Source organism: Onychostoma macrolepis, chromosome 05 (assembly GCF_012432095.1).
Source record: "Onychostoma macrolepis isolate SWU-2019 chromosome 05, ASM1243209v1, whole genome shotgun sequence".
In the NCBI taxonomy this organism is placed as follows: domain Eukaryota; kingdom Metazoa; phylum Chordata; class Actinopteri; order Cypriniformes; family Cyprinidae; genus Onychostoma; species Onychostoma macrolepis.
Window position 1 is genome coordinate 12,040,774 of NC_081159.1, and position 20,071 is coordinate 12,060,844.

Sequence of the window (20,071 nt, forward strand, 5' to 3'; positions counted from 1 at the left end):
AGTTATTTATTTTCTAATAAGCTCTTACCCAAACCAATATTAAATTTCAGAGTGTGACAGGTGTACAGTTCAGCATTTGGTCCTTAGGGTAGTTAATTTATCTCATTGACAAATGTATAATTATTTTACATTGTGGAAAAACTGGTAAAACTAGTTACAAATTGATCTTAGACAATTCTTGAGTGGCATAAGTTATTCTATATTTAAATAACAGCTGTATATTGAGATGTGGTGGAAATGACATTTGTTCATTGCAGGTCGGAAAAATGTAAAATATTAACAATTTCTCTTGTAATCTAAGTTTGTCCTCTTACAGACCTTAAAACTAGACAAATTATTTAAACTTATGAGACTGTGTTACGTGACTTTTGAACAAGTTTTTTTTATTCAACTAAAAGTGCCCCTAGTTGAAGAAAGAGTTTGAGCTCCGTCAAGTTAATTATTGTCTATTTTCTATCTTAAAATCAATTTTATACATCATCATTTTTGTTTCTATAACATGTGAATATATCCCTTATCGCATTCTACAACAAAAACAATCAGAGCGCATTATCACTAGTTTTATTTTGATTTCCCGAGTCCGCTATTAGCTTATAGCCCGTTAGCATCGCCAGCGTGGCGGCCGCTAATCTCGCTTACACTGCTAATACTCTATTCACACACATTACCATTGTTTCACTGTTACTTGCTTTAATGACAGATCCGTGTCTACCTTTGAGTGCAGGCAAGGACGCGTTCGAGCTGCATTCGGTGCAGCTCGAGCTGGAGGCCGTGGAGAAGCAGATCTGCGACCTAGTGGAGAAGCAGGCCCAGCTGAGAGAGCGGCGAGCTGCTCTGGAAACATAAGTATACAGCATGCTGCTAACACTCCCACCACCTCTACCCGGTGTGTTTCTCTGCACAGGCCCCGTGCACCCAGGACGTGATCCTCCCAGAGCGGGCTGCATGATATATTGCATGCGATTGTCATGTGCATCTCGCCAGTAAAGCCGGTTCTGTGATTATTAATAAATCTCCATCACCTGTATTCAAATAGAGCGGCATTTAATACACAGAGCCGTAGTTCACCGACAAGCTATGCAATTCGCGCTCAGAATCACAGATGAATCGCCTGCGATATTGAACATGATATTGCGTAGCTTGTTGGTTAACTACGGCTCTGTGTATTAAATGCCGCTCCATTTGAAAACAGGTGATGGAGATTTATTAATAATCACAGAACTGGCTTTACTGACGAGATGCGCATGACAATCGCATGTAATATATCGTGTGCAGCCCTACTCCCAGATGTCCTTCACTCCGGTGCCGGGACATGATGGACCCTGGGTTCACCAGCAGCGGAAGATGCGAGCCAGGCCCCGGGCGATGACCTCTCCCCCTCCGCAGCCTCTGGCCTTCGAGATCTCCACCCGGAACTGCTTCGCTCCACTCCACAAGATGAAACACGACGCTGTGATCGTCGGAGACTCCATCGTCCAGAACGACCGTGCTACGTTAGCTGAAGGTAAAGTGCACACTCACTGTTTCCCTGGTGCTCGTGTTCTCGATGTTTCTGCACAGATACCCGCGATCCTGTAGGGCGACGAGAGCATCGGCGCTGTCTTGCTGCACGCGGGGGTTAACGACACCAAGCTGCGGCAGATGGAGGCACTGAAGAGGGACTTCAGGAGCCTGATCGAGACGGTACGCAGCACATTGCCCACGACGACGCCCATCGTGTCAGGACCGCTACGCGCCATATGACTAGTAAGCAAATTCTCAAATAACTACTATGATGACTTTAAATGAACAAAAACAATTTTGAAAATAAATGAACAAAAAAATTTTAAAAGCTTGGGCTCCTAAACATTAGGTCACTCACACACAAAGCAGTTATTGTAAATGAAATGATCACAGATAATAGTTTTGATGTACTGAAACCTGGCTTAAACCAAATGATTATATTGGTCTAAATGAGTCTACTCCACCAAGCTACTGTTACAAGCATGAGCCCCGTCAGACTGGTCGTGGTGGCGGTGTTGCAACAATGTAGTGATATTCTCAGTGTTACCCATAAAAAAGGATACAGGTTTAACTCATTCGAAATACTTCTACTCAATTTTACACTGTCAGATATGCAAAAGAAATCTCTTCTATCTCTTGCTCTGGCTACTGTGTATAGACCGCCAGGGCCATATACATATTTTCTAACAGAATTTGCAGTTGTATGTATTATTTGTGTAATTTTAGGGACTAAACCTACCTGAAAGCAGTGAAAACAGCAGAGAGATGGACTCTCCCTGCTTGTCAGCTGAGTGAGTTGGCGCCCCGTTTTCATGGTAACTCTCTCCGCTCCAGTTTAAATCATAGACTGTAGTGTTTGTCGTTCCTTGAATGTCTTCCTTGCCCGTGCTCCCTGTCAACCATTTGGATATTAAAGGCTCTATTTGTGAATTCTCCGTGTTTCCTCATCTACTCGTTCCTGGCTCCCTTGACTCCCCGTGAAACGTGACAACAATATGGGACCTTTAAGATTTTTTTTGTATGTTTTTTGGTAACACTTTAGAATAGGGAACACTAATTCACTATTAACTACAACTTTTTCTTCAATAAAGTCCTAATTTGCTGCTTATTAATAGTTAGTAAGGTAGTTGTTAAGTTTAGGTATTGGGTAGGATTAGGGATTTAGAATAATGTCATGTCGAATAAGGCATTAATATGTGTTTAATTAGTACTAATAAATGGCTAATATTCCAGTAATATGCATTCTAATAAGCAACTAGCTAAGAGACCCTAAAAGAAAGTGTTACCTTTTTTTATTGGTATATTATTATTTCTCTTTTCTGCATTTCACCTCTGCTGTAGTTTGTTTATTTCTAATAAACCTGACATTGTCTTCTACATATTGTTGGCTATGTGACATATTGTTCCTATATTCTTCCATACTGATGGCCGTGCTGCAGAGCTGGAGCGGATCTCCTGTCGAAGAACATCTCCAAGGCGCTATGAACCATCTTTTTGTTCAAGCAGACTTTGTTGCTTGTGGAAACCTCACGCGAGCCTGAAAGGTACTTAAAACTTAAAATCTTATTTGCACTCTTGAAGACTGTTCACCAAAGACTAAATTTCAGAATTTTCTGCACACTTCACCACCAAGATCAAAATGAGCATTGTGAATGTAAGAGCCTCACACTACATTTTTTGTTTGAATTGTATTTCAGGACAGTTCGTGAAGACAGATAATCAAAAGATGTTGTGACAACCTGGACAGAAGTCAGATCCAGATCCAGGGGTTTGTTTTTTATAGTTTTTGTGGAAGTGTGAACTGACTGTAATGCTGTATTTTAGGTGTGAGATTCATTCAACTTGGTTTGCTGATTAAACATGATTAAATATTTGTTCAGAATATTGTCGTTGTTGTGACTATTCATCTGGGAGGGTTGTGTATCAAGTGGCTTGGTTATGTTTTTTTTGAGGCTGACATGTGGAACCCATCTGGTCCAGCGTATAGGACCACAATAGGGCCAGCTATGATCATACAGGTATGGTCATACAGGACCTCAGATCCCACATAACAATTTTTCTCTGGCCCAGCTCCGGCCCACACAATCAGCTTTTGCTTGGCCCACATACCGCAATGAATTACGGTCCTAGTGTGGACCAGGTCTGGATTCCAGACAAAGGCCACACATGGGCCATAACTGGCCCAAGTCTCGGACTGTAATTCATTGCGGTATGTGGGCCAAGCAAAAGCTGATTGTGTGGGCTGGATCTGGGCCAGAGAAAAATTTCTATGTGGGTACTGCAGTTATATCTGATCAAACGCACATTATTATTTAGCTTGGGTTGAACAAATAATTTTTGCTTGGATAGAACAGCAGCTACGCTAATTATGTCTCTATTTGTTTCTCTGTTTCTGCCACGGGATTAACATCCCATGCTAACTAGGAATTACAGAAGCTTCAGTTTGGATCCAACCCTTAAATGATCTGAGATGACCAAACACCTGAGAAGAGATGATGCCAACCCCTCAGAGGATGCCAACCCTCAGACAACATACAGAATTACCAAATTTTGCCATTAGTTAAATATATTAAGTTTCTACAATTTATAAATATATTGTAGAAACTTAATTTCATGTAAATCTGCTTTGCAGCGATTTGTATCGTAAAAAGCGCTATACAAATAAACTTGAATTGAAAATAAATCACACATACGTGTATATATTTAAGAAATATAAAATATATTTATATAATATAAATCATATTTATATATGTATTTACATATATATATATATATATATATATATGAAAATATTTCTTAAACATACACATGTATGTGTGTGTATTTATATACATTTAAATATACACAGCACACACACATATATTATGTAAACACAAACTGTTATTTTGGATGTGATTAATCATGATTAATCAATTTGACAGCCCTAATGTATATGTATGTATGTGTATACAGTATATACTGTATGTATGTATGTTAATCATTTCAATATTAATAACAAGAGAGAAAATATATATGAGATTTTATTAAACAGTTTTAGTTCCAAAAGCAACACTAAAATTAAATAAGAAATTAAATGATAATTTTGCAAGTGACCAAGACTATTTTGTTCGCCTTCACAACAGTTGCACACTGCAGTTGATATGTTTTTATCTAAGCAGGTTAATAAAAATGTTTGGACTCGAGCCTTATGAAGCAAGGCATTTTTTTTATTGGTTCAATTTCCTCTCTTCTACTTGAATGTGTAACTCTATTTTCAATTTCCGTTACACATTCCAGAGCAGGAGACTCTTCTCATATACAGTCTTGGCGGAGGCCCAGGGATCACTGAGAGCAGACTCGGTTCTGAGATTTCCAGACGCTGGACTTTTATTAATGTTTGGGAAAGAGACAGGGAGAAGGACAGTCATATGTGGAACAATGTACAGCAATGACTGAGTGTGCTGTGCTGTGCTGTTCTGTTCTGTGGGGGTGAAAGATGACTTCTTTCCCAGACACTGGAATGTGTGTCTTTATCATTTATATTTTGGTATGAATTGAAAGGCTACTGAGGTCAGGTCTTATTTTTATATTTCACTATCATTGAGAAAGATATCAGACCTTTCAAAGCGGGAACCCTCAGAAATGAATAATCATGTCTCTCTCTTTTTTTTTTAACAGTCTGATTGAAACCACAACCTTTCAATTCCATACATTCCCCAAGGCAAACAACTAGATTTCCACATAAAACAGAGAATGAGAGGCAGATAATTAGTGAGTGTTTTTTGACATATCATATTTAACCTAAACATAATATGGTGAGCATTTCTATGTCCACATGCCTGAGTCTGCTGTTTAATTTGCTGAGAAACAGACGAGCAGAAATTGCATGTGATGACCTGTTGATTTGTTTTGCTGTGCAACAGAGAAGGTTGCTAGGGCTGATATTACTCAGCAATTTGTTCAAATTTGCCAAAAAGGAGTGAAATCATCTCACACTGCATGCTTGAGATTGCGCCAGTACACTGGGATAGAGAGTGTGCTTGGAAGAAAGTAATATATATATGGGGGATGGAAAGACATGCAGAGGAAAGCATGAGGGGAAAGAGAAAAAGTGAGAAGACTGAGAGCAAGGGAAGGGCTGTCCCACTCCACTCCTCTCATTTTTATGACCAAAAAAACCACAGTAAACAAACAGAGACGCACATAAACCATTCAGCTAGTAGCATCTCTGCTGTGCCAAACCAGCGGTTTAAAGCAGCCATGCCAAGCAATTCACATGCATAGGAACAGATATTTAAGCACACTGGAAACTAGTAGTCCAGTCTTCTAGTAACTGCTTACAGAAACGCTGATGACTCCTGCATTTCAAACTTTCGCTGTGCTTCATCTTCCTCCTCAATTTATGAAAATAAAGAAATTCATTCTCCTTTCTCAATATGAAACTCTTAACATCACCTCCTTACCAACTTTTAGCTTGGCATAGGCAGTATTATACAATACTTTTATTTGTAAAATTTCTTTTTAAGTAAACATTGACAGCTATCTATTGGTTATAAATCAATACAGTATATGTTACATGGTCCATGTTTACATGAGAGTACAAACGTATTCCTTAGTTTCCCTAATTGTATAGATGGTAATAAAAAATAAATAAAAGACCAACACCTGTGTAGGTGTTCAGCTACATCTAATTGTTCTCATCTGGAATATATTTCAATATGGCATTACTGTAGAAATGTTGCAGACTGACATCATATTCAGTTTTATATTATGTTATATGGGTTTTGAACTTAAGCGTTTTGAAAAAAAAAAAAAAAGTATGTAAACGAATGACCTGTGAGTTTTGGTTGCTTTTGTTGTTTATGTGAGAAAATTAATTTAATTTGAAAGATGCAGTCATTGAATGTCAAAGAAATGTAAAATCCAGTCAGTATATAAACTTGGGCCTTTGTTCACTATATTTTACCACGGATTCGTTTACAAACATGGCACAATTCGACGTGGGATTTTCAAAAAGATTGAAACTAAAAGACAATGCTGTGCAAAATATATTGGTTCTGACAGTAATGCCGCAACATGTGTGAGTATCTGTTTTTATTATGTGATCACTATTGTCTCTTTTTACAGTTATTTATGTGGTTTTTGACCTAAATCACAGAAGCGTCCATCTTTGAGGAATGTACGCTGTCAAACATACACAGATATTAGCCAATCATAGCAGTGGGCGTTTACTTCAGTCTACAATCCGCCACTCTTATTTAAATGGAGCGTTCTGATGAGGGGGGTTATAAAAACAGGATAGAAAATAGCTTATTACTTATAAATTATGATGTTTTTGATGTAAAAAATCTTGATAACATTATAAGTGGACCACAGAGAACAATACAAAATTAAAAAGGCAGTTTATGACCCCTTTAATCAACAATTAATAATCTATAATTGAAATAAAATAATGAATTTAAACTGAACAAGAAAACAGATTTCCATACAAAAAAATGATAATTCAAACAGATGTGCCTTTCTTTCCAGTGTGAAATCCAGAAGATGTGCAAGCTGCTCTTTTTTCATACAATGAAAGTGAATAGGGACCAAGAATGGGCACTTTTGTGTTCCACAGAAGAAAAGCTTATGGATATAGAAGCACTTGAGGAAATGATGACGGAATTTTATTTTTTGGCAGAACTACCTTTTATTGTTTAAATGTTTGAGCAGTGTATTATCATCTTTGAGTTTTGTATAGAAATTCACTGACCTTAAAGCACGACCTTAAAATGTCATCCTACGTGAGTGAATAATAAGCTCAATATCCTGAGATCTAATGCATCCAAGATGTCTGAGGTACTGAATTTTCAAATTTTGTTACCATGAACAAAACAAAACCTAGGCTTGAGCGTTTTATAGCCTCAAAAAGAAAATCTTTTTTCTTTTCTTTTTTTTTTTGGAAGTCAAATACTTAGTCATTCAGGAACAATTTTTGGTGGAAATCATGGCTACATTTGTGAAGGCATTCTCTGTATATGTCTGTGACATGATGATCATGTGAGAAAGTCCCTCTCCTGCAGTCATTTTTATAACTGTGTCCATATGGCTGGACTTTGGACTTCAAACAGACCTCTGAAAAACTTCAGTATCTCACCCAGAGAAGGCGACGGAGAACAGGACAATACCTAAATAAAAGCATGTGTATGCAAACATTCTCACCAGCCACATCTTTTAGAGCACTGCGTCAGGCATCACTACTTCCTTAACAAATCCTGAATAATTTTGTCATCAACTCATTTCCAGATGTTGTAATTCATCGTTACATTACAGTTTTTCTCAGTAGCTTTGGTGCATTTCTCGAATCATCCTTAATATTTGCAAAGAAGCATATGCATTTCTCAGAACAATTCATACAAACAGCACCCCACAATGGATTTCCTGCAAAAGCCTTACTCAAAATCTTTAGTTCATCTCTCAAAAGTAAGTATTTATGTCAATGAACATATCAGTGCCATCAGAATGAAAAGTCCTTGTGTCATTGTTCACAAGCAAGATAGTCAAAATGCTTAGTCATGTTGTCAATATAACAGTGCACTCTGTTAGTATTACCTGATGTAAACTATGGCAACAGTTTGGATGACAGTTTTTGAATTGAAATGCAGAAGGCTGCGCTTCTTATGTATGCCATATATCCTTTCAAATGTACAAATTGTAATATTTAAACAAAACTACTAAAACTAAATGTAATGCTATTAACCTAATGATCCATAATTTTGAGTGTAATTCTTGTTTTGTGGAAGTGCATTGGTATAGAGGTGATTTCTTACACTTCATCCTGGCCTCTTATAATCTAGATAGAACATTAATTGAATTTGCTTATAGAAGATGGATAGATGGATGCAGGCGCGCAGATAGCACCCCCCAGATAGTGACCAGATCCATCCCCTCACTGTCTCTACGAAAGGCAACATCGGTAAACAGAGGATTAATCAGGGTTTTTGCTGTACATTAGTCAGTAGTGGCTGCCCGGCCCGCCGCTCCTTAAACGATTTTTGAAAAACGCTGTTGACCACAGTGTCTGACCGAGTCCCAAAACGCACTTGTAGTCAATCGGCAGTAAGGGAGCGTGTCTTGTACTGATAGAGAGAAGATACGGACGGATATTAGCAGATCGACTATAGATAGAGAGAGATGGCAGATAAAAAAAAGAGGAAAATATCAAAGAAACAAAACATTACAGTTTCTTTCAATTGCTAACAAGCGTTGTTCAATACTGAAACCACATTTTCAAAACTGTTCATACATTCAGCGATACAGAAGTCTATGCGGACCAAACTGTGAATCATTTTTCATTGCTTTCAGGCAAAATGCATGCAAAATCCACAAAAACTTGTCATACATACTCCACAACCTGCAAAACACTACACATTTTCAGCACATTTTTCAGATGTTAACACACTGCTTTCAAAACTGATAAAAACACATTCATATCAGAACGATGGCAAACTGTCCATTTCTGCAGGAATTATACTGAAATATAAAATCTTAGCAGAATATTTATTATTAAATTGAATAATAATTATTCCAAACACAACTAAATGCAATTTCAGCTGAAAGGCGAGCCAGATGTCCTATTTTTAGTCCTATTTCTTCTTCTTCTTCTTTCTTTCTTTCTTTTTGGTTATCTGTTGATAAATGGATGGTTTCGGAATGATTTTGTTTGGAAACATAGATCAAGGAAGACACATTGGTGTGGAAAAAAAGAGTGGCAGAGAGAGGGAGGACTAGAACCCTCACAGTACTGAACATCCGTCCATCCATCCATTCCATCCATTTTCCCTAATACTTGTCCTATGTAGGGTCATGAGGCTGGAGCCTTTCCTGGGTCATAGGCAGGCAGGAAAACCCCTAGGACAGATGTCCAGTCCAGCACACACATTCATATTCACACTCACTACAGTCTCAGTTCACCTGTCCTGCATGTCTCTGGATTGTGGGAGAAACCCAGAGGAAACCAACATCAACACAGAGAGAACATACAAACTCCACACAGAAAGACTCCTGCAGCAGCTGGGACTCAAGTACTGCACATACAGCACCTCTGTAAGGTCTGTTTTGGGTTCTGTTTCATGTTCTTGTTTTCATGTCTTTTATTTTGAAGTTTAGTCACTGTTCCTGGTTCCCTTGTACATTGTGTCATGTTCTCATTGGTTGCTTTAGTCATGTGTCTTGTCTCCCATTGGTTTGTTCATGTCATGTGACCCTCATTGTTTGTTATAAGTAGCCATGTCATCGCCTTTGTTCCTTGTCGTGTATTAATGTTGTAACCTGCTGTTGGTGAGTCTAGTCCGGTCATGCCATGCCAAGTCTGTTTCAAGTCTGTCTTTGTTTGGCTTTTGTTTGTGTCTTGGATTTCACATTTGTAAATAAACTGCACTTGGGTTATAAACTACGCTCGCCTTCAGACTCATTACAACCTCCTTACACTAGACTGTTGATGTGTTTTTTTTTTTTTTTTTTTTTAATTATTGCATCAGTGTTTTATGTATATTTTCTCAACTTTTTATTTATTTTTGTGTGTTTTTCTTTTTCACAAGTAAATAGTGTATGTGTAATTTTTTCACAAGTAACTGCTGATGAGTTTTTGTTTTTGTAATATAATGAAATAGGAGGGAAATGCTGCTTTTCTCATTCATTCTTTGTGCTGTAATGCAGTTAGTAAAAAGAAAAGATGTTATTCTTATTCTAAAATGAAATACTTGCGTGACAAATCATTCAAACTTCAAAGATGAAAGCTCCTCGTTTATGTAACGCTCCCTGTTGTTACAGTTTTTGTTGCTCGCTTTGGTACTAATTTCACAAGTAAGGTGTACTTTTTCAAAACTCTTAGTGCAAAAATCCAAACTGATCACACTTGTAACACAGCTTGTCATTCTTTCAAAACCTGATGTAATTCTTCTATTCAGTTGCACATATTTTCAGTCCACATAATCACGGTTTCAAACACAATATTAGTGTAATATGTAATGACAACATTTGGTTTGATCACCGAAACGCAACAGTATCTTCTTTCAGTTTAATACTTTTAACAGTCAGTTAATTTACAGTTTTTGTTGATCGCTTTGGTACTAATTTCACAAGTAAGGTGTACTTTTTCAAAACTCTTAGTACTAATATCACAACAAATCATCAAAAGTGCATTTTTTTTTTCAAACATTTCAGCATATTTTCAATTGTCTTAGTACAATACACCCAATCACAAAGTATCCTTTTCACTACACAAAATAATTGTTTCATCTATATCAATTTTTCATTCACAGTAACTGCTTTTCATAATGCTCTTACTATCAAGCTTTTCATTTGCATGTCTTCTCATTCAGTTTCATACATTTGTCTATTATTTAATCTAACTCATCTTAATGGTTAATCAGTGAATCATTTGGTGCAGCAATAGATATAGTTTCTAAAGAACTTGTTATTTGGGCAATCAAATGTTTTTTTTTTTTCACTAAAAGTGATTTATCTTAGATAATAACCAGTATTTTGTACATGTGTGTGTGTGTGGTTCAGGTAAACCCTATGTTATGGGAACACAAAATAGTGGTTATCATCGAAGATAAATCACTTTTAGTGCAAAAAAAATAAAAATAAAATAATAATAATAATTACATTTAATTTCCCCTAAATAGCAAACACGTTTTTTAGAAACTATATCTATTGAATCTATATCTATAGATATATATAGCTGCGGGTATCTCTTGTTCTTTGAAACCATAATAATGGAGAAGACTCCTGACTTGACAATGATCCAGAAGATGAACATTGACGCCCTCCACAAAGAGGGTAAGTCACAGAGGGTCATTACTGAAAGGTGTGGCTGTTTACAGAGTGCTGTATCAAAGCATATTAAATGCAAAGTTGACTGGAAGGAAGAATTTGGGTAGGAAAAGGTGCACAAGCAAAAGGGATGACTGCAAGCTTGAGAATACAGTCATGCAAAGCTGATTCAAACACTTGTGAGAGCTTCACAAGGAGTGAACTGAAGCTGGAGTCAGTGCATCAAGAGTCACCACGCTCAGACGTCTTCAGGAAAAAGGCTACCAAGCCACTTCTGAAGCAGAGACAACGTCAGAAGTGTCTTACCTGGGCTACGGAGAAAAAGAACTGGACTGTTGCTCAGTGGTCCAAAGTCCTCTTTTCAGATGAAAGTAAATTTTGCATTTCATTTGGAAATCAAGGTCCTAGAGTCTGAAGGAAGAGTGGAGAGGGAACAGAATCCATGTTGCTTGAAGTCCAATGTGAAGTTTCCACAGTCAGTGATGGTTTGGGGTGCCATGTCATCTGCTGGTGTTGGTCCACTGTGTTTTCTGATGTCCACAGTCAACGCAGCCATCTACCAGGAAATTTTAGAGCACTTCATGCTTCCTTCTGCTGACAAGCTTTATGGAGATGCTGATTTCATTTTCCAGCAGGACTTGGCACCTGCACACAGTGCCAAAGCAACCAGTATCTGGTTTAAGGACCATAGTGTTACTGTGCTTGATTGGCCAGCAAACTCGCCTGACCTGAACCCTAGAGAATCTATGGGGTATTGTCAAGAGGAAGATGAGAGACACCAGACCCAACAATGCAGATGAGCTGAAGGCCACTATCAGAGCAACCTGGGCTCTCATAACACCTGAGCAGTGCCACAGACTGATCGACTCCATGCCACGCCGCATTGCTGCAGTAATTCAGGCAAAAGGAGCCCCAACTAAGTATTGAGTGCTGTACATGCTCATACTTTTCATTTTCATACTTTTCAGTTGGCCAAGATTTCTAAAAATCCTTTCTTTGTATTGGTCTTAAGTAATATTCTAATATTTTGAGACACTGATTTTTGACTTTCATGAGCTGTAAGCTCTAGTCATCAAAATTAAAAGAAAAAAACATTTGAAATATATCAGTCTGTGTGTAATGAATGAATATAATATATAAGTTTCACTTTTTGAATGGAATTAGTGAAATAAATAAACTTTTTGATGATATTCTAATTATATGACCAGCACCTGTATGTAAAAGTATATTTTAGTTTCACTTTAACTTTCGAGATTCGCATAGCACAAACTCTGTTTATACTATGGAGCGGCAGTACTTACCACACATTTTACAAGATTAGATTGTCAGTGGTGCTCAGGATCTGCAAATCATTTGCCATCATCCTCAGTCATTTATGTGGTAAGTGCAATTTTATGTAGGCTACTGCAATGTAAAAGGCAACCGTTAGCAATCGTTATTTGTTTTCCGTGCCTTTCTGAATATGGATTCACGCTTCGGGCACACCCCCTAACTCACAATCTCCCCCACCCCCTGCTGACAGCTTGGTCCCCCCCAGTTAAAAAATCCCATCTGCGCCCCTGGATGGATGGAAGGAAGGATAGATGGATGGACAGATGAATGGAAGATCAGACATAAGGAAGAACAAATAGAAGGATAGATGGATATACGGGCAGAGAGACAGACGGACAGATGGATGGAAGGACAGGTGGACAGATTGAAGCACAAATAGATGGATATATGGACAGATGGACAGACGGATGGATGGAAGGACAGACAGACGGATGGACGGACAGACAGACAAATGGATAGATGGACAGATAAACAGGCAAAGAGACAGATGGACAAACAGATGGGCGGAAGGACAGGTGGACAGATTGAAGCATAGATAGACAGATGGATATATGGACAGACAGACGTACAAAGAGATGGATGAAAGTACAGATTGATGGATGGAATCACAGATAGACAGATAGACAGATGGACAGAAGGACAGCCAGACAGATGGACGGAACGACAGACAGACAGATGGATGGATAGATGGAAAGACAGACAGGCAAAGAGACAGATGGACAAAGAGATGGACGGAAGGAAGCACAGATAGACAGATGAATATATATATAGACGGATGTACAGAAGGACAGACAGATGGATAGATGGACAGATAGACAGGTGGACGAAGAGATGGATGGACGGACAGACAGACAAACAGAAGTACAGATGGACAGAGTATGTCATTTCTGTTCACATATAACAGAACCCAGAGATGCAATGTGATATTAGAAGAACATCTTGTTATCTCCCCCAAAGCATTTTTGAGGCCCTGCCAAAATATGACCCATTACCTCAACTATCTGAACCCGTGGTCCTAAAGGAGGATCACATGGAGGAACATACTCACAGACACACACAGATGAACACAATACACATGTACTATTACATGCACACTGTAACCAGAGCTCTGGCAACAGCAGCTCCCAGCAGTGTTTGTTTTGTGAAAATCCTTTTGGCATGTAGAGTAAGATGGAACGGATCGGTCTCATGGTTGCTGAGTTGTGTGTGTGTGTGTGTGTGTGTGTGGAATGTATAAGGGTGAAGAAGATAATGATCTGTGCTCATGTCTCACTCATGGCCTCCACAGGGATGAGGGCAAATTTTTTTTTAGGAAAAGGGTAAAAAATCCATTGTTTTGTAATGTACTTACACAGGTCATATACAGTATATTTGTTGATTTTTCACGTTTGCAGCTGTTTCTTCAACTTTGAGCACTTTTATGTCCTGCTGTTGATTTTTATTAGGAAAAGGGAAAATTCACCTTATCTATTTTCTAAATGCATGTTATGGAGTTTATTGTGAATAGTTGATCTGTGTATATAGGTTAATGTTTTAGTTTGACCTCGTGATTTTTAATCATAATGTCCCTGATCTTCTGTGGAAACAACAGACTTGATGATGGATGTTGGATTTCTCCAATAATTCAGTCCACTTAAACTCCTTCTTACAGTTGACTGCAGCAAGTCTCCATCCAATCAATAGCAGATCGACAGAACCTTTGTGTTTGTGTAGTACTAGATGAGGTAGTAACCCTAGAAAGACAAAATATGTTTAATTTAAATGTGCAAAGAAAAATGACCGAATTATTGTTTACATTGTTGTTAGACATTGTTGAAAAGTGTAAAGTCTTCAGAAGAAACAATCTCTTATGTGTATTCTACTCCAATGACATTTTATGTCCCTACAAAGTAAACTCTCCTCTTTTCTGAGCTATTTATAAGGGTCAAAATGAAACCAAATATGTGCTCTGATACACAAGGTAGCATTTCTGCTTCTGTCTTGTGTTTACATACACAACTTGTAATATTACTCATATAAAAAGTTGTTTTGTTGAAAATATAGGTCATAGCTTCTCTATATATTTACTTTTTAGATCTACTTTCTCTTTACCTTTACCCTATCTGCTTTAAGGCTTAGTTGAGTCCAGTGGACTAACTCTCATCTGGTTTCTATTTTCACTGCGTTGTCTAGATCTTTTAAAAACGGTCAGGTTTCATTAGAGTTATGGGCCCATCAATAAATACCATATTCTCCCTTTGAAGTTGCCTGGGCTGTGGAAAGTGGTAAGATGTCATGTGTTAAAATTATGACCTGATTCCTCCAACCTAATCTACTCTGCTTGACATGGCCAGGTTTTAGTGCATGCGTGCTTTATTTATCTTGACAACTGGCAGGCTAGGCCTTTTTCAGGTTTGCTCAAGTGTCAAGTCCTTTTTGCATCTTGCTTAAAGTTTTTTTTTTTCTTATTTTTATTTTTTTTTCCCTATTACCCCATAAGGAACACCAAGGGGGAAAGAAAACTCAGGGGAAACAGGAGAGAAAATATGATGCATGTCCATGCAGCTGGATGACTGTTGTTGAGTCATTTATAGGCGCCATTAAAGTGGAGTCCTTCTTTCCTGAGGGTAATCCTTCCTTTCACATTTACAAGCTCCTGTTGCTTTTATTCTAGACTCAATACAATTTTACCTTAATGTATATCAGATGTTTTGCTACAGGTATGAGTGATTCATTATATTGGTTACTGATTCATACATGCTTTCACTGGTTGTGCTCGGCTGTACTGAAAAGAAGAGTTTACAAATGAATTAAAATTCATTTTTAAAGTCAAGACCACATCTATCTGACAGTTCAATGTAATACATTTCTGTTATTCCTTGGTTAAAGGCCTCCCAGCTGTTTTGGATAATAAATGATAGCCATGTAATATCAAGTGTGAGAAATGGCAACATTTCTGTTACCGCTCAAGTGTCAAATGGAGTATGTAAAGTTAAAAGTGGAGAGATGAGTAGATATATGTATAAATCCATTTGGCCGTGATGTAAACTTGTTCTACTCTACTCTCTTGGCAGATGAGTGGCAATGCAAAGAGTCTGGCTACAGTAAGTCTGGGTTTGTTTAACTAAGATACTTACTGGTCTACTCGTCTGTAAAAACTGTGTAATGGACCTGTAAACCTTCTGTGGTTTACATTACAATCACTGGAAAAAAAAAAAGTTCGGTAAAACTTTAGTATAGGGACTAATTCTATTAACTAATTGCTTATTTGCATGCCTATTATTAATATATTGGCTTTATATTAGTACTTATAAAGCACATATTCTGCATGACCATATTCTACATCGATATACCTAAACATAAAAACTACCTTACTAACTATTAATAAGCAACAAATTAGGAGTTTATTGATGCAAAAGTTGAAGTTAATGGTTTGTTTAAAGCTATAATTTGACCCTTTTTTTCTAAAGTTTTACTAAAAATGTAACACTTTTTAAAATATTATTTTAATAGTCAACAACAGAAATATAGGCCTACCTATTTTGAATGCATTTTAAATTGTACACTAAATATATATATATATATATATATATTAATATTAATTTACTTTATATATTTATACATAAATGCATAATGACCTCAAGGCAATGTGAATATTTTTATATTTTCCTATCAAAGACACACACACATATATATATATATATATATATATATATATATATATATATATATATATATATTATACATACAGTATGTACAGTAGGCTATATATGTTAAAATGATCAGAAAACACTTTTATTTTATAAATTATCTCATTTCTATCAGGAACATTGGAACATCCTGAATGAATTAATGATTTTATTCAAGAACATTGGATATAAAAATACACGTTTCACAGGGGAAAGGATGAAAGAGGAACCAAAAATCCTGTAAGTGGATGATATGATCAATGTATCTTTCTTAGTATTGGATCCTTTCTTCTTGGTGAAGTATTACATCAAGCCAAATGTGTTCATTGTTGCCTAGAGTCTGTACCTTACCGTAGAGGGTTAAATGTAAGTATACTAGCGATCCAAATGTTCTCTCCGGGCTTCTCAAATGCATGCGAATTTGTGCATTCAAAAAAAGTGTAACTTTGTGATCCATGTAATGTAAATGTAATGCACAGCAGAAGGTGATATTGCTCTGTGGGACTGTTCCCACCATTGACTTTCTTCATGAGGTGTACTGACACAGAACAAGCACTCTCACAAAAACATACTCCCTAATCCCCACACAGCAAAAAGGGAAGTGTTAAGGCACTGGCTGCGGCATCCATTACCAGAGAGTGGATTTCACAATCAAAGCTCTCTATTGTTCTTTAGGATTGAGACTGAGCCATGTTAAGATGTCTTATAACGTATGCACTGAGGTTTTCCATTCCCAAACACTCACTTTCAGCCAAACCACCTTTTCACCCTGTGTATAACAACGTAACAACCTTAAGGTGACACCGTGGTTGCAGACATATCACTGCTGTGGGGATCTGTTGAACAATGTATGTTTCAAACCTCTGAAAGGAAGAATGATATAGGATGACAGAAAAGACGCTAGGATTTGAGGTATGATCTATCATTTTGTACGTGTGCCATGCTGTGGAGACTTGTGAGGAGTAATTTAAGCAGATAGAGTTCTGGGAAGCCAGCACGCAGCTGACTGAAATGGAATCTGGAGTACGGGAGTGTTGCTGAGCAGCGGCGTGGAGATGGAGTTACTCATGACTCTGAGTGGTGTTACTTTTCTGCAGTGCCAGCTGGCCCACTGTGCATCGGGTAGGCCTTAGGTTACATTGTTAGACTGCAATCACTGCTTGAGGTTGCTGGTTTTGTTCAGACATATTTTTCAGGGTACGCTGCATCTCTTGGGCTTAGTGAATTTGGAAAGGCAGAAAACTGTCTTGAAATAGCTCAAATGAAGCACTTGGCTGGCAGAAACTCAAAATGCTCAAAAATATGATTTGTTTTTCCTTCTGGCATGGTTTAGTCTCCTCTTGATCATTAAAAAAGCACAACTTTGTTTCTACATGCTTATCATTGACTGATGCATACTGTCCAGTAATTATCTGTCATAAAGATGTCATGCAAGTTTCTTTTAGCATTTAAACAAGTACAGGCTTCAGTTTCTTTTTGTTCGTTCTTCGTTCTGTCTTCTTCTTTTTTAATTTGTATTATTGCAATGCACAGTTAACCAGACTTTTACAGATACAGTTGATAAAGTCTTTTGACACATTCTTTAAAAAAAAAAAAAAAAAAGAGCAATAATCTGGGTTACAGTGAGGCACTTACAATGCAAGTGAATGAGACCCATCTGAAAACAGTAAAAAACTAAAGTTTACAAAAGTTCTATTTACAAAAGTTATGATAGTATAGCCACAATGTGATATGATTTCAGTGTGAAAAACTGCTAAATCTAAAGTTATATTCATTTTTTTCATTGCCATGACAACATATCGCCTAACATTCTACAACTGTAAAAATTTGAGACATTTCAGTTCCAAAAAAAAAAAAAAAAAAAAAAAACAGAATTAAGAAGAATTAAGAATTTAATAATTTAAAAATGTTCTTCTGGTAACATTAATAGAACATTTGTTAAAAGTTTTGGTATTTAATATTTTTGGAAATCATTAAAGGGGTCATGAACTGCATTTTTTAATTATTTGATAATGTTTCGTGAGGTGCACTAAAAAATGTTAGTATGACTTTTACATCAAAAGCCCTCTGATTCGTACCCTCTATTAGAAGGGGTGTGTCTGCTGTGAGACTTCAATGGAAAGCCCATTGCTATGATTGTCTAACATCTTTGCATATGAAATAAGTATTACATGTGGAGCTCTCTCAAAAACTTTTTCTATGTTTTTACTATTACAGCTGTAGTAATTAATTTATCATGGAGAGTGTATAGGTAGATGCCACATTCGATCGCTTCAGACACGTTTACGCATCCGCCATCTTGGAAAAGTCAATGTGGCCACTCACAATAAAAATCAATGAGCTTTGTCAATCAGTGAGATACCACAACATTGTGCAGCCTCCGGTTGTAAAAACTGCCTTTATTTAAATTCCCAAAGAAATTGAATTAAGTCTCACTTGTATGAATGTGTTGGTTTGTGCATGTTTTAACACGTATTAACTAGTATTACAGCTTTTTTAAACTAACTTTTAAATGTGGTGTTAGCTGGCGGCTTCATCTTTTTGTATTGTGTTATTTCAGCAAAATCATCTGCTGAAATTTATTGCAGAAATAGATATTCATACATGCATGAATCTACAGTTGCATTCACACATGCAACTTCACCTTCAAGAACCGTCTTTGACTGTTCCAATATGACAGAAGACTTATGTATAGCAGCCCACAGAAACAGTTGCATCTCACGAATGCTCCAGTGGGCGGAGTCAAAGACATGATGATGTAGCAGTAGGCACTGATCTGATTCTGCAGAGGCAGGTTTTAGTTTAAGATGGTAAAACCAGTTATTTTTGAATAATCAACTCTGAAAACTATACATTTATTTGAATAGCCCCAATTTGATCTAATACATGATTATTGTATCAGAAAGAAAAGTAGGTGCATGAACGCAATGCTAACATTATTACTGTTTAATTTGTACAGTCATTACTCATGGTTAATGTTTTATGAGATGAATAACCGTGTCCAATTTTATTCCTCTTTAATGTGATATGTTGTTTGTATGCTATTCTTGCATTTAAAGCTGGTCTGACTATGAAGTATTGTGCATACCAAAACAGCATGACTTGTGCGCTCCCATTTAAAGTGCCCCAGTATGGATTTATGAAAATTACCTTTCATGCAGTGTGTAACACAGCTCTAAGTGAATGAAAACATCCTGCAAAGTTTTAAATCTGAAAGTGCACCGTGTATAAAGTTATTGTCTCTCAAAAGAAAGAGTCGACTCTGAATCATTGAAACGAGTCGTTTTTAAAATGAATCCCAAGCTGTTTCATGTTGATGTCAACATGAAGCATTAGCATATTGCCTGCCCACTTGTTGCACGCGCGCAGACCTGGGAAAACTGATTTTTGCGTTGGTCTGAATGAAAATGCAAATTCATTCTTTGCCACTAGGTGCCACTTTTGGAGCGTTAAAAATAGCTGTTTTCCCGGTAACGGCTGTACACAAAGCAATCGAACCAATCATCACAGATAGCGTCACGCAAAGGAGGGGTTTCAAAAAATGAATCGTTGAGCGAATCATTTGGGAGTCGTTGAGCAAATAAGGTAAAAATAAATGCATATTATAAGAAAATGAAAGTGTTTTTTGACCTTGCATGCATGTCAACCTGTTGTTGGGGACACCCCAAACCAAAATATGAACCTTTCATAACCCATAATAGGGGCACTTTAAATCATAAAATATGCTTCGGAATAACATGACAACATTTTACTTAGTTTCATCACAACCG

General features: G+C 37.2%; 1 long non-coding RNA gene across 1 annotated transcript; it reads left to right on the plus strand.

Moving 5' to 3' along the window:
• The first annotated feature begins 1,236 nt into the window (after positions 1 to 1,236).
• On the plus strand, positions 1,237 to 3,298 carry LOC131541535 (uncharacterized). Its single transcript, XR_009271530.1, has 4 exons — positions 1,237 to 1,746; positions 2,230 to 2,318; positions 2,943 to 3,047; positions 3,201 to 3,298. It is a non-coding gene; the product is annotated as an uncharacterized LOC131541535 (long non-coding RNA).
• The last annotated feature ends 16,773 nt before the right edge of the window (positions 3,299 to 20,071 follow it).